The sequence below is a fragment of the Kogia breviceps genome, chromosome 4, assembly GCF_026419965.1.
Source record: "Kogia breviceps isolate mKogBre1 chromosome 4, mKogBre1 haplotype 1, whole genome shotgun sequence".
NCBI classification, from domain to species: Eukaryota; Metazoa; Chordata; class Mammalia; order Artiodactyla; family Physeteridae; genus Kogia; species Kogia breviceps.
The window spans coordinates 101,874,412-101,887,481 of NC_081313.1; the positions used below are offsets into that span (position 1 = coordinate 101,874,412).

Consider the following 13,070-nt stretch of genomic DNA (forward strand, 5'->3'; position numbering starts at 1 on the left):
AAAAAAATGATAGTTTCAGAGTCTTCTACAATGCCTTCATGGTGGATCGATTTCCATACAGGTCTTCCATATCTTCATCCCAGTTAACCAACCATAAGAGAAAGAATGTAATCTTCTGCCTCCCCTCTGTGGGCAGAGTGGACTGGAGAGTAGAGTCAGAAAACATCGGTTCCAATTTGTGTCTACAATTTGATGACTTGAGTGATGTTTGGCCTCTAGGAACTTTAGGAGGTTCACTAGAAAAACCGAGATAATAGCTACCACATTATATAGTCGAGAGGGTTACCTGAGCTCACAAACGAAGCTCTCTATAGAGAGCAAACGGAATACAAACGTGAGCCAAACTTTATATTTCTAAGCAGCTGAATCCCTGATACAGCCCTGGATTTACAAGAAAGTGGGGGGAAATGTCAACCCAGTGAGGTCACTCCCTCTGGCTGGGCCCTAAAATTTTTGGCACCTGAAGGGCTGTGCTCCGCTCACTCGGAAAAGCCTCGGCACCCTGACTTGGCACAATGGCGCCCTTAGGCTCTCTGCTCATTCAAGCAGCGGGGAACTTTTCGTAGCTCCTTTAAAGCATGGGAGCGTTTTCCCCCAGCTCTCTCCACAGACCTCGCCAAACGTCTCCTCCCAAGGCCTCACCCAGGGAGACATCACGCAACCACAATTACTCCACGCTGGCTACGCTCACCGCCGGTGCGAAGGTGGGGAGGGAGGCGTGGCTTCGCCTTTATAAGCCTTGCCAGCCAATGAGCATGCTGTCTTTCTTCCGGTCGGCGAGCCAACCAATCCGAGCAAGTCGGTGTAACCTTCGGCTCTACTCGGCTCTTTTCGCTGATGCGGGCAGCTCGAGTGGCCGCCGCCGCTAGAAAGACGCTTTCCTTTTTAATTTTTTTTTCCAAGCGTTCACTTCCGGGTCCGGCGCCGATCCGGATGCCCGAGGCAGAAGGATGTTTGACCTCCGGATAAGCGAGGCGCCGCTGTGCATTCATTCCCGGCTGCATTGGTGGCGACAGCCGCGGCCCGGGCGGCGACTCTCCGGCCAGAGGCGGCGGTAGGACGCACTGGCAGTGGTGCGGGGACCGAGTCCGAGCTGCGTTATCTCCCTTGCTCGTTCCGTCCCCCCTACCTCGCTCGCTCTCTCCCTGCGTGCCTCGCTTTCCTCCTCCGGCCGCCGGCGGGTGCGATGTGCCGCCGCCGCTGCCCCAGCCGCCGCTGACTGACGGACCGGGGGGCGCCGCCCGCGCCCGGGACCGACCCGCCACTTGCGGCCGCGCCTTTGAGGTAAAGCCCCGTTCGCGTTGGCGCCTGGCCGGGAGGCCCCGGCCCGGCGGCTGCCTCGGCGCGGCCGCGGCGCCCTCCTCCCCGGGTGGGGCTGGGCGGGCTGGGGTCCCGGGCTGGGTGGGGTGGGGTGAGGCGGGGGCGGCGCCGCCGGCGGGGGCCCCGGGGAAGGGTGGGCGAGGACCCGGGCGGGCGGCGCGGAGGCGCGGGCTGGAGGCGGCCGCGTCCGGGGGGCGAGGGCGCCTCGGGCTCGCTGGGCAGGGAGGGGTCCGCGGGCGGCGGGCCGGGCTGGCCGCAGAAGTTGCCCGAGTGGCGCGGAGCGAGTGGGGACGGCGGGGAGGTGGGCGAACTGGGAAAAGGCAGAGGCTTTTGTGGAGAGGGTTGAGAGGTCGGGAGTGCAGCCCCCAGCGCCCCGCGATTGTGTCCAGACAATTCCCTTCGGAGCGGGGATTTTAGGCAGGCCCTTCGGAATGGGGATTTTAGGCAGGAGGGAGGGAGCCTTCGGTCGGCTGGAGGAGGTGTCAGGGGCCAGCATTCATTTCTGGGAGAAACTTCCCTGTGGGGTGTTTGTTTTAAGGTGGGGTAGGGATTTACCTATTCGATAGAGCTTTTTGACTTAGCTCAGAACTTATCCAAGGCATTAGTCGGGGGCTCAAAATTACTCTGATGGTTACTGTTAGGGTGCTGCTTTGTTTCTCCCACTTGCAAAGGGGAAGTGACCCACAGGAGCGTCGGCTCTCTTGGTCCACAGTCCCCGCGTTTCTTTCCTGCGGGGTGGTGATGGAGATGTGTGTTTGCTCCTGGGGTGAGGGTAGTTAGGCCTGTGTTACGATCATTCCAGTTCTCTCAGGGAAGGAGGAAAAGTTAATGGGTGGGAGTGTGTGTGGGAGATGGCTACTGTTGCTACACTGTGCGAATTAGTTTTAACTCTGTTGTAATGAGTACCAAGGCTGGTCAGCAAGTGACCCCTTTTTAACCTTTGGTTTTAGAACATCGACTTTAATTGGACAATTAAAAACCTACTGATTTTTAATAAGTTAAGGAAAGAAGTTAGTACTTATTTCTTTTACGTTTGCAATTACTTCTTGTGATAGGAATGACATTTGCCCACAGATAGTAAAAGAGGTTAAACTATATCTGAGTTGGAATACTTTTTAAAATTAAAAATATCTAATTAGTAAAGCCATGTATATATTTTTGAAGAATATTTGCTTTCCTTGTAAATAAGCAGATTGTGAAAGAAAAATATCACAAAAGTTATAAGATGTGGGGCCAGTTTAAGAAAACATTTCCCACCAAAAATCAGATCTGGTTTGTGACATTCTTAATAACTTTTTTGGCAGATGGGGGTGGAGAGTTGTGTTTAGTGTATTTTGTAATTATTCCCAAACTTTGCTCCAACTGTATTCTGAGTTAAGATCAATTATTTTCTTATTTTATATACATTAGCCTTTATAGTTGCACAAAAGATGAAAATCATATTTATGGGAATTGGAAGAAAGGTGTAATAAAATAAATTGCATGGCTTTGGTATAGATTTGTAGCAGAGTATATAGACACTTTTGCATTCAGGGTGCTTGCATTTCTGGATATGCCTCAGGTATAAGGAGTAAGTAGTTCTTATTAGCATGGAGGACAGAAAGTTCAATTTTAATGTTGATATGTATGAGACTTTTGGGGGAATCTTGGAAAATGATCTTTTCTGATGGTTTTATTGTGCTCACTGACCTCTTCTGCCGTTCATCAACTTAAAAACTAATGCATTATATAATTATTGACATTTTCATTGTTAGATTTACAAGCATTAACTATTAACAAAATCTTCAGCACACAGAAGTCACTTATTCCTTCAAATAAAAGAACTAGGATTAGAACAAAGGAATAGTTTAGTTCAACCTGAATCTTTACTTTGTGCAGGGGACTTTTACTATGTGGTGAGGATGGAAGAGTGGTAGAAACATGAGGAGGACTAAGACCCAGTAGCTACCTTTAAGGGAGAAGCAGACATGCACAGAAATAATTGCAACACAGGAACACAGGACTCCTGTGGGGTTTATTAGAAATGTATGGAAGCATGCGTGTGTGTGTGTGTCTGTGTGTGTGTGTGTGTGTGTGAGAGAGAGAGAGAGAAAGAGAGAGAGAGAGAGAGAGATACCAATTTTGACTGGGGAATTATAAACGAGGTTAGAACTGGTAATACTCTATTTGGGGCTTAAAATATTTTAATGGTCAAAATGGGTCTGTGTGTGTGTGGCGTGGTGTGGGTAGTTTTGTAGGTGAAGGAAGCAGTTGAGAACCGGCGTGCTGGTTTGGTATCATGGGGCCTGTTGAGCTGGACCTAAGGTTGCTGTGCCAGGAGGTCTCTGTGGGAATTGAAGCTGTAAAATTAGGTGGAGATCAGTCCATGGACATCTAGAATGCCTTGTATTTAAAAGTGAGTCAGTTTAAGGTATGAAAGTCCAAGTGTATAGATTCTATGCTGATAGTAAGTAGGTAGGCAAATAAGGCTAATAAGTTTAAAGGAAACAAATTAGGATAGTCAGTTTGTTATCATTCATGCTAATGGAGGAAAGCAGAAGAGTATATAATCTAAAACAGTTCCTGCATGGCTTTGTCATATTTCTTTGCTTGCATTTGGATATGAGTGTGTGGTAACCTGGTAATTGGTTTTATATGAAATAAATCTATATTTTAAACATATGACTTGGGAAGAAATGGGAATCTTTCCATTTTCTTCTCTGGGTCCCCTTTGTAATTCCCTTCATGCTGGGAATAGACTATCATTCTGGTGTGGTTTATTGGTTCACATTTTTTCAGAATGGAACAAGTAGTTGTTTAGTTTCAAAGGACTTCCCAAAAGGATGTATCATACTAAATAGTGGGAATGCTGAAACAATAAGTAAAAAAATACAGGTCATTAGATAGTTATATTATTGTTAATACACTTTAAGGTGAGATTTGCTATGGATAAAGTGAAATGTGAAGAATCTACATAGGAATAGAATTGACTATACCAGTAAGATGACAACATGAGAAACTTCCACAGTTATGGATAAATATATATAGGGCTTTTAGTTATCTTAAATATTGATGACTCTAAAAAAATTTAATCCCAAACTTAATCATTATCAAAGGAGTGCTTAGAAAAATATCACCCTTATGACACCATTGTTTAATCGTCTAGTCATGTAGCAGGGGAGATTGTTTGATAGTTTTTTACTGACTATTCCCCTCTTAGTTCAATAAGGATTTACATTATAACTGAATTTGTATCTTGAACCTCCCGATAATAACAATACCTATTACAATTTATTAAGTGCCCACTTTGTCTAAGGACCATAAATGATAACTGTTAAGACGACTCTGTGAATTAGGTGGTGTAAGCCTTGCTTTTGACAGTAGGAGGCAGAGTTTTCTAGAATTTAAGCAACCTGTTTAAGATATATCTTGGAAGTAGCAGAGTGCATATTTAAATCTTTTTCTTTTTTTTTTCTGACTTCGCAGTCTTAGACCAATGATGTCTTCTTTAATCTTCCATCTTCTTCCTTTTTGTCTTGTCTCATGCAGTTGGCACTTAATGGTATTGATTGGTGTTGTTAGTATGTGTTTGGATATTTGTTCTTTAAGATATAATTTCTTTGTAAATGGCGGTTTTGGGATATCTGTAGTTCTCTACTAGTAGTGAGTCTCTAGAGCAGAAGATATGGTTCTAGTAACGTAAGCTACCTCAGAGTATCATTTTTGTGCTGATCTGTAGGAAAGAACCATACATGAGATTGTTAATGTGTGGAAATCAAGTGTGTATTTTCTATTAATGTGAAGTGACTTTGGAGAGCCTCTGAACTAGTCAGAAAACATGGAATGGGACAGATAAGCGGGGATGGGTAAGTTTTAGAGACACCGTGGAGACTGCTGTTAGCCATGTTTTTTCTAGCTCCCTTCTCAAAGCTGAGATTTAGAACTATAAGTGTTTGGGTTTCCTCCTATAATGCGACCTATGGAAGGTGCATAGTGATTTGTTCTTAAACTCTTATATTATGTTCTCTCCTTCTACTCCCTGCCAATCATCCTAGTTCTGAGGAAGAATTCTTAACAGTGAACTTGAAGTGCTTGTGTATTTGGTAGATAAGACACACGTTTTGATCATTTTCTTTACTAATGATATATCACATAGTTATAATTTAATTAAATGAAAATCTATAGCTAAAATCTATGTCTACATAACTATATCATGTCCACATTTTTTATAGCTTTTACTGTAATTAGTAAACTCTCAATTTATATACTCTTTTTCTTAAACACAAATTTCTAATGCTTTCTTCTTCAGGGAGGTAATGCAGATTTTAATTGTATTCAAATTTATTACATATATTTAGTTGATTTTGTGTTGAACTACTTTCCTTAGCTGATAGCTACGTTGGAAAAACAAGGGGATGGGGAGAGGGTTTCTCTGCCATTATATTCTTCATCCGGATTGAGAAAATTAATATAAAGTGCCATGATGTGATGTCTGGCACATAGCAGGCACTATGCAAATCTCTTAAATTTAGGAGTTGCTGATATATATGAGTTGTCAGAGTGTTGATTGGTGTATAGAATGAGCAAACACTTTTGGGGATAGCCTATTATAGGAGAATCTCTGAGCTCACCTCTTTAACCCACTCAAAAGATTAAGTTATATTCTTCATTCATTTACTACTTGATGTCCATGCTACATTAAATGGCAGTAGACTACCCTCTTGTTTGTTCTTGAACTTTTATTCCCACTGGTTATTGTATACCGTGTATACCTACCAAGAATCATTTGTCTGTGTACCCAACAAATTGTTAATGACATTTGTACTTGTTGTAATTACATAGTTCAATGAGATGTTATTCAGTGAACTATGAAGGCGAAAAGGTGTTTGTATGAGAGCCAGTGGCTGCTTTGGAAACAGATGAGTAGCTGAAGTCACTTACAGTTAAAATCGGTGTAGGTGAAATTAAATGACTAGGGAAAAAACTCTAAAAGTTGTAGATTTTGCAATAAGATTCTGCAATAAAATTGCTTATAAGTGTTTGTGAGATGTCTTTCCACGTTTAAGAAACAAACTGGAAATCACAGGTGATGTACTATGGGTATGGTTTTTGCAAGAAAGATAAAGTAGAACTATAATTCATGGACTCATGCTTGAAGGAAAGGCCTTGGCCCTGCATTAAAAGACTGTCTTGTGATTGTATATTTTTGTGTTTTAGTTGCATTAAAATGTTTAAGGTGGATTCTTTTATGATTCCCCTTTTTAACTAAGTTATGAACTGTTGGTTAATAATAATATATTAAAGGGGTATCTACTTCTAAAGTAACACCTAGTTTATACTCTCTCATAGAGATTTGTTTAACAGCATCCTCTTTTAAAGAAGAGAAATATTGGTATTCCTGAACATATAGTCATTCATACATTAGGGTGAATTGTTTAATTATCAGGTCACATGGTTCCCACATGTTTCCTGATACGATCCCTGTCTGATTTCGTATGTTACATTTCAGCTTTTATTACAGCATCAGGGTTGGAGAGAACCTTCTTGTAATTCCACCATCTCCTCAACCTGAGTAGGGACTGCAAGAGTGGATTGGTAAAGGAAATTGTCCTTTGGAAGAGGAAATGCCATACCCAGGAGCAGTTGAGCTTGGTGCAAAGGGTGCTGGTCTAACAGCTTACAGTAACTACTTGCCTTTCTTGTCTAGCTCAGCTCAAAGGCAAAGAAAAGCTTATAGGTGTTGAAAAGGAGGTCGAAGTTGGAGAAGGAAAGGTATATGGGATATACTATTTATCTTGGTGTCACCACATTACAATGCCTGAAATGCAGTAGCTCCTGAAATGGAATGCTGAAGTATGAAGGCAGGGTTAGTTTTTCAGAGCTTTGGTTAGCCTCTGAAATTTACTTGGCTCTGCTTTCCCATGTGTGTTGGATTCACCCTCAGACTGGTAGCAAGATCCTGGTGCACTGGCCAGGACATCTTTTGCTCAAGCCTACCAGCATATTTTCCCCTTCATGTTTTATTGACCAGAATTAGGTCATGTACACTTCCAAACCAGTTATGACAAGGGGGACAGGGTTATCATAGTGAGTTTCTACCAATCAGGATATATACCCTTGCAATTGGTGATGGGGTCATATTTCCCTGAGTTACATGGTGGAGGGAGGATATTTTTAAAAATTGTGAGAAGGAGGAATATGGAGGAAACAGATGTTAGAGAGGCAATCTATAGTGACCACCACATCTACACATCTACTTGTTTTAAGGATGAAAATAAAAAAATGCATCTAAATGCACTTTGAACTTTAAAGTGTTGTACAGATGTAACAGATGAAAGATTAGAAAGTTGCTTCTATGTGACTGTCTTAAATATGCTCAGGTATGAATATTTTAGCAACTGAAAACACTGCTAGTTTTCTTACTGGCTAACTTTGAGTCAGTAAAATCAGTTAAAGATTATACTTTTTTTCATGGAACTCATAAAGCTATTTTAACTTTAAATTAAACATTTGTACTTGTAAACTTATTTAAATTTTTTCTGTGTTGCTACCCTCCTTGGACAAAACTTGTCCACATCTTTGATCTCATCAGATTTCTTTGTCATACCTGGAGGAGAATAGATGCCTTGAAGAAATGGGAATTTATCAGTCAGAGAAATGGTTTATTTATTTATTTATTATTATTTTTTTTTTGCGTTACACAGGCCTCTCACTGCTGTGGCCTCTCGCGTTGCGGAGCACAGGCTCCAGACACGCAGGCTCAGCGGCCACGGCCCACGGGCCCAGCCGCTCTGCGACACGCGGGATCCTCCTGGACGGGGCACGAACCCGTGTTCCCTGCATCAGCAGGCGGACTCTCAATCACTGTGCCACCAGGGAAGCCCAGAAATGGTTTATTTTGAATCAAGGAATCTGATTGAGGTAGGAGGGAAAGATAGGTGTTACATATCTTGAATACAACAAAAAAATAAAAATTGTGGGAGCAGGGGAGAATCACAGACTTAGAATTGAAATGAATTGTGGGAAGGTTGGGTGAAATGCTTAAGTCACACACCTGGTTGATAGAACTCTCCTATCCTCATTGATAGTGTAGTGCTCTTTCTTTTTTCTTTTTTTTTTTTTTTTTTTTTTTTGCGGTATGCGGGCCTCTCACTGTTGTGGCCTCTCCAGTTGCGGAGCACAGGCTCCGGACGCACAGGCTCAGCGGCCATGGCTCACGGGCTTAGTTGCTCCGCGGCATGTGGGATCTTCCCGGACCAGGGCACGAACCCGTGTCTCCTGCATCGGCAGGCGGATTCTCAACCACTGCGCCACCAGGGAAGCCCTGTAGTGCTCTTTCTGACCGAAAGGTGGGAGGCCATGAAAAGTTTTGTCTACTTTGCAGTTTTGCTCAGGACCATGGGCTAGTTATGTAAAGCAGTCAGCCAAGTACCTTTAGTACAGATATCTGGGTTCTCAGGGTTTGGAAAACTGTAGCCGGAGTTGTTGTGTGTGTGTGTGTGTGTCTGTGTGTGTGCATGTTTAAGTAAAACAAGCAAACAGACAAATCTTTTAATCTTCTCTCAAGCAGTCGACAAAAACAGTGTGCGTACACACACACATACACATACAAAGTAACCTCAAACCTGGACTGCTGAAATGAAAATGCAGAAGCAGAATGAGTTCTTGGAACAATTCATATATTTTTATTTTCAAGAAAGTTGTTATCTTAAAGATTTCTGTGTTTTCAGTATATGTAAAAGAAAATTTTGTGTGTGTGTGTGTGTATGGGGACATATATGGAGATACATGTATGTATAAATACATAATTAATATACAGAATTAATTGTTGTAATTCTAATTGTTGCAGTATTGTTATAAATATACAGAATAAATCCATCCATCTCCTGGAAGGATATTTACGTTAATGACAGATATTTATAGATTTGGAATGATTTTTATTTTTATACTTTTTATACTTCTCTGTAGTGTTTGGATTTTCAGCTATGATTATGCATTATTTTTACCATTGGAAAAAAATTACTTTTTTATTTTGAGGGAAGAAAATAAAATTCTGGAGTGGGATGTTTTCTACCAACCTAGAATTTAACATATAATTCTGCTTTCATTGTATATTACCTTGAATAGAGTGTGCCTTGAATGCACTGATACTTTGTAATAATATTTATTTTAAAAATTGGACTTACTACAAATTACATATCTTAAAATTTTAAGTTGAAATTGGCCGTATGATACCATTTGATACAAGTATATTTTATAAAAGTAGTGGACTTCTGAATTTTTCTAATTATTAATTGTGTTGTCTATTTTTTTAACTTCTTTGGTTTTGACTTCAAGTGGTATACTTGGCAAGGTATCAGAATATGATATATTGGAGTCAAAGTTATAGTCAGAGTTTCCTGTAGTAAAAAGGGAAGTGAAAAATATTTTTTCCCTTACAACCAGTCTGTTATGTTTATTTTCTATTTCTGTGAAATACTTATTATATATTCTAGCAATGAATACTTTCAAATGGCAGGCAAATATACTAGGTAATGTTATAGGGAGAGAAAATTCCTGTAAGACTATTCCACTAGTCATACGGTGTGTGTACACATGGCTATAAGGCCTTTTCATAAAATCCTAATTAGGTGTGCAAAAATAACCTAGCATTGTTTTGGAGGTGAAACTAGTAGGTATCAGTTGTTGGTGACATTTGAAAAAGAAACTGATATTTGTAGATGCATATTTTTATAAAACATTATTTTATTTTCTCCTTTTGTTCCAAGGATCTGAAAACAACATGAACACCTCCACTGCCTCCCCGCTCCCCAAAGTGTAAATCTTAAAGATGTGGAATCTTGTAATGCCAGTTTTTATTTTAAAAAGTGGTAGATTATTTACTGAGTTCTTTTTCTATCATATGACTGTCAGGGCATATTATGGCTAATATTTCTTTATATATTTGAGTTCTGAAAATGTAGTTAAAATATCAAAATGTAATCAGCTCTTTAAACTCATTCTCTTGAGTATTTTCTGATAGTCTGTTGAAAGTTGATAACTAGAATGTGTATTGTGTGTTTATTGTATACTGTTAATCTAAATACTCTACTAATGAAGGTTGTTTGTTGAAGGTTGATTGAAAAATAAAATCCTGAGCACTGAGAATGAGAATTTCAAATAAGTTAAAATAAATTTTACTATACCCACTTAAAAAAAATCTTCCAGCTGAAAATTAGTAAATTTTTTCTGTGACAGAGTAAACGAGAGAACAAAATTGGGCAATTTTAAAGATAGTGCTTTCAGTCCTTGCTGTAGGGCTGGGAGTGCTAACTTACTAGTAGATGAGAAAAAAGGATTTGTGGAGAAGGCAGCTTGGACCAGTGGTTCTCAGCCCTGACTTCACATTAACTTTTTCTGGGGAGCTTGAAAAAATTACAGATATTGGGATTCTACCCATGCTACTTTATATTTGAATTTGGGGATGGGGCCAAGGCATTGATCTATTTTAGGATTTCTACAGGTGATTCCAGTGTGCTTCAGGGATGAAAATGACTGATTTCTCCTTCCTTTTATACACATCTCTTAGCTTTTTTTGAAAAAAATGTCTTCCTTATACTTTCAAATTCTCTTTTTAATTGGAGATGGAGGTGTGAAGATGAGATAGAAATGCATAGAAAATATATGCAAGAGGACCAGGTTAATGAAATGACTTCTCTTCAGGGTTTCATACTCAGAATGCTTGGTGAAGCTACTTTATTCCTTGTTCGTTAGCAGCTTTTGAATAGTATAGCACCAAAATTAGAGGGGTTTTGAAGTTTGGAAAATTTGTTGAAGGGAAATTTATCTAGAATAAATTAAGGTACCAATTCAGATGCCCCTAGAAATCTTAAGAAACCTAAGTGATGAAAGCAATCCTATCTTTAAAGTTAGTATAAGAATGTTGCTCATCAAAATTTGATTAGTTTTAGTTATCATATTTTATTAGTTATACTTATCATATTTGCAGTATCATTGAGTTGTATTTTTCATGGAACATGAGGATGGAAGAGGCCTTAATGGTTATTTAGTATAACTGTACTTCTACCGCTTGACTCTCTTTTATACTGTTGTTGATGAGGTACTGTCTCTGTTTTTCCCCTCGGTGGAAATAGTTTAGTACTTCAGTTATAGTATATTGTGCGTGTAGTATATTGCTTATATTGTATGTAGTCAGTAAATATATACATATAAATGCACTATGATAATAGGGTTTTATGATTATTGTGTCTTATCATTTATGACAAATCAGGGTCCATGGTAATTCATTTACTGCTGCTTCCTAGGTCAGGAACACTCTTACCAGTTTTAGCATTTTTCTTGTGACAACATAAGAGCAAGCCATTTTATGAGTTCAATACATTAAATTCCATTCAATGAACATTTTTTGCATGGTGGCAAAATTGGATTTGCATTTCTTCTATAAATTTCAAGGGTTAGATTTCTGTAAACTGCCCTGATAGGAGAATTTGTGTTAGAGAAATTTAAGGGTGGATAGAGTGTAGAGGGCATATTATGTGTGAACCATTAGGAGACTTTTAGAATTATTTTGAGTTCATCAAAATACTACAATAAAAGCCCATGATAAAGAGGTTACCAGTTACATTTTGCACATATAATTAGTAATAGAGTAATGGGTACTGTTCTATAGGACCACAATTCCTTATCAACAATTCTGACATCTAAAATGCTCTGAAAACCAAAATTCTTTTTTTGTATGTTTGGCACAAATTGGTTTTCTTCACAAAACATGTTGTGAACTGTTTTTTGTTTCATGTATTTGTAGGTTTTACTGCATAAATAGTAAATGTTTAATCATAGTGTGCTGTCCCAGACTTCTCTGTGCCATTACAGCTTTCTCTATGGGTGTTAAAAAGTATATGGTGTTTACACACTGTATCACCTGTCAAAAATGTCCTGAAATTCTGAATTGCAAAATGTTTAACCGCAGGAACTTTGGAAAAGGAACTGTGGAATTGCCTTAATTTGCTTCTGCCATTAATTTCTTGATAGAAACTACTCAGCATTTTAGTCCTCTGAGATGAAGTTTGAGTAAGATCCTGGTAAATTTCTTTTGCTTTTTACTCTTGTAAATATGTATATACCAAGAGGCACTTTATTTTAATCTGTGTTTATTTCTTTAGCAGTTGAAAGTTTTTCTGGTTTTTTGACACTGTGTCTTGTGGGGCTCACTGTGGTCCTAGAAGCATTGTTTAATTAGGATTCTTGAGATGGAAAATGTTTCGGGTAACTTTGGCATAGCTGAGTATTCATCACACTCTCTTTAGTCCTTGGGGTTATGTAATTTTACCTCTGTACATGGTAACTTCATGCCACAACACCTGCAAGCAACCCTCTTTTTACATATTTTGGCTTCCTTTTTCATAACAGAAAGAAGGGGTGTGGTTGCAGTGCCTCTATTTAGTTTCCTTAAACTTCCTTAATTTGTTTTTAAGAGTTCACTGCAAAAATCTTTATACCTACTCTGGCTGCTTTTTTTTCCCCCATCTTGTCTGTTTCTTTTTCTCTTTTTCTTTTCTTTATTACTTCCCTGCCCCCACCCCCTTTAAAATAATATTCCTCAGCCAGAGAAGTTCATACTTATGGTATTCTGTATCAGAAAAATGTTTGCTGGAAAGGTGACAGAAGTAAATCTGCATATTCTGGTATTTCCCTAAAGAGGACCTTTTGTAGGGGAGTGATTATTGTACTCCTTGTGCAGTGATAGTGTTCTGTGTATATGGTTTTTGCTT

At 39.5% G+C, this 13,070-nt stretch overlaps 1 protein-coding gene across 11 annotated transcripts in view; it reads left to right on the forward strand.

Annotated features, from left to right (window-relative positions):
* The first annotated feature begins 813 nt into the window (after positions 1 to 813).
* The window catches only part of CSNK1G3 (casein kinase 1 gamma 3), a 127,395-nt gene continuing 115,138 nt past the window's right edge, over positions 814 to 13,070 (forward strand). For 8 of the 11 annotated variants that reach the window (XM_059063506.2, XM_059063505.2, XM_067031496.1 and 5 more), the window contains exon 1: positions 827 to 1,284. The gene's annotated coding sequence lies outside the window, so the exon portion shown is untranslated. Of the gene's footprint in view, positions 1,285 to 13,070 lie in introns of all 11 variants that reach the window. The other 3 variants (XM_059063503.2, XM_059063504.2, XM_059063508.2) reach the window with 2 other exon arrangements.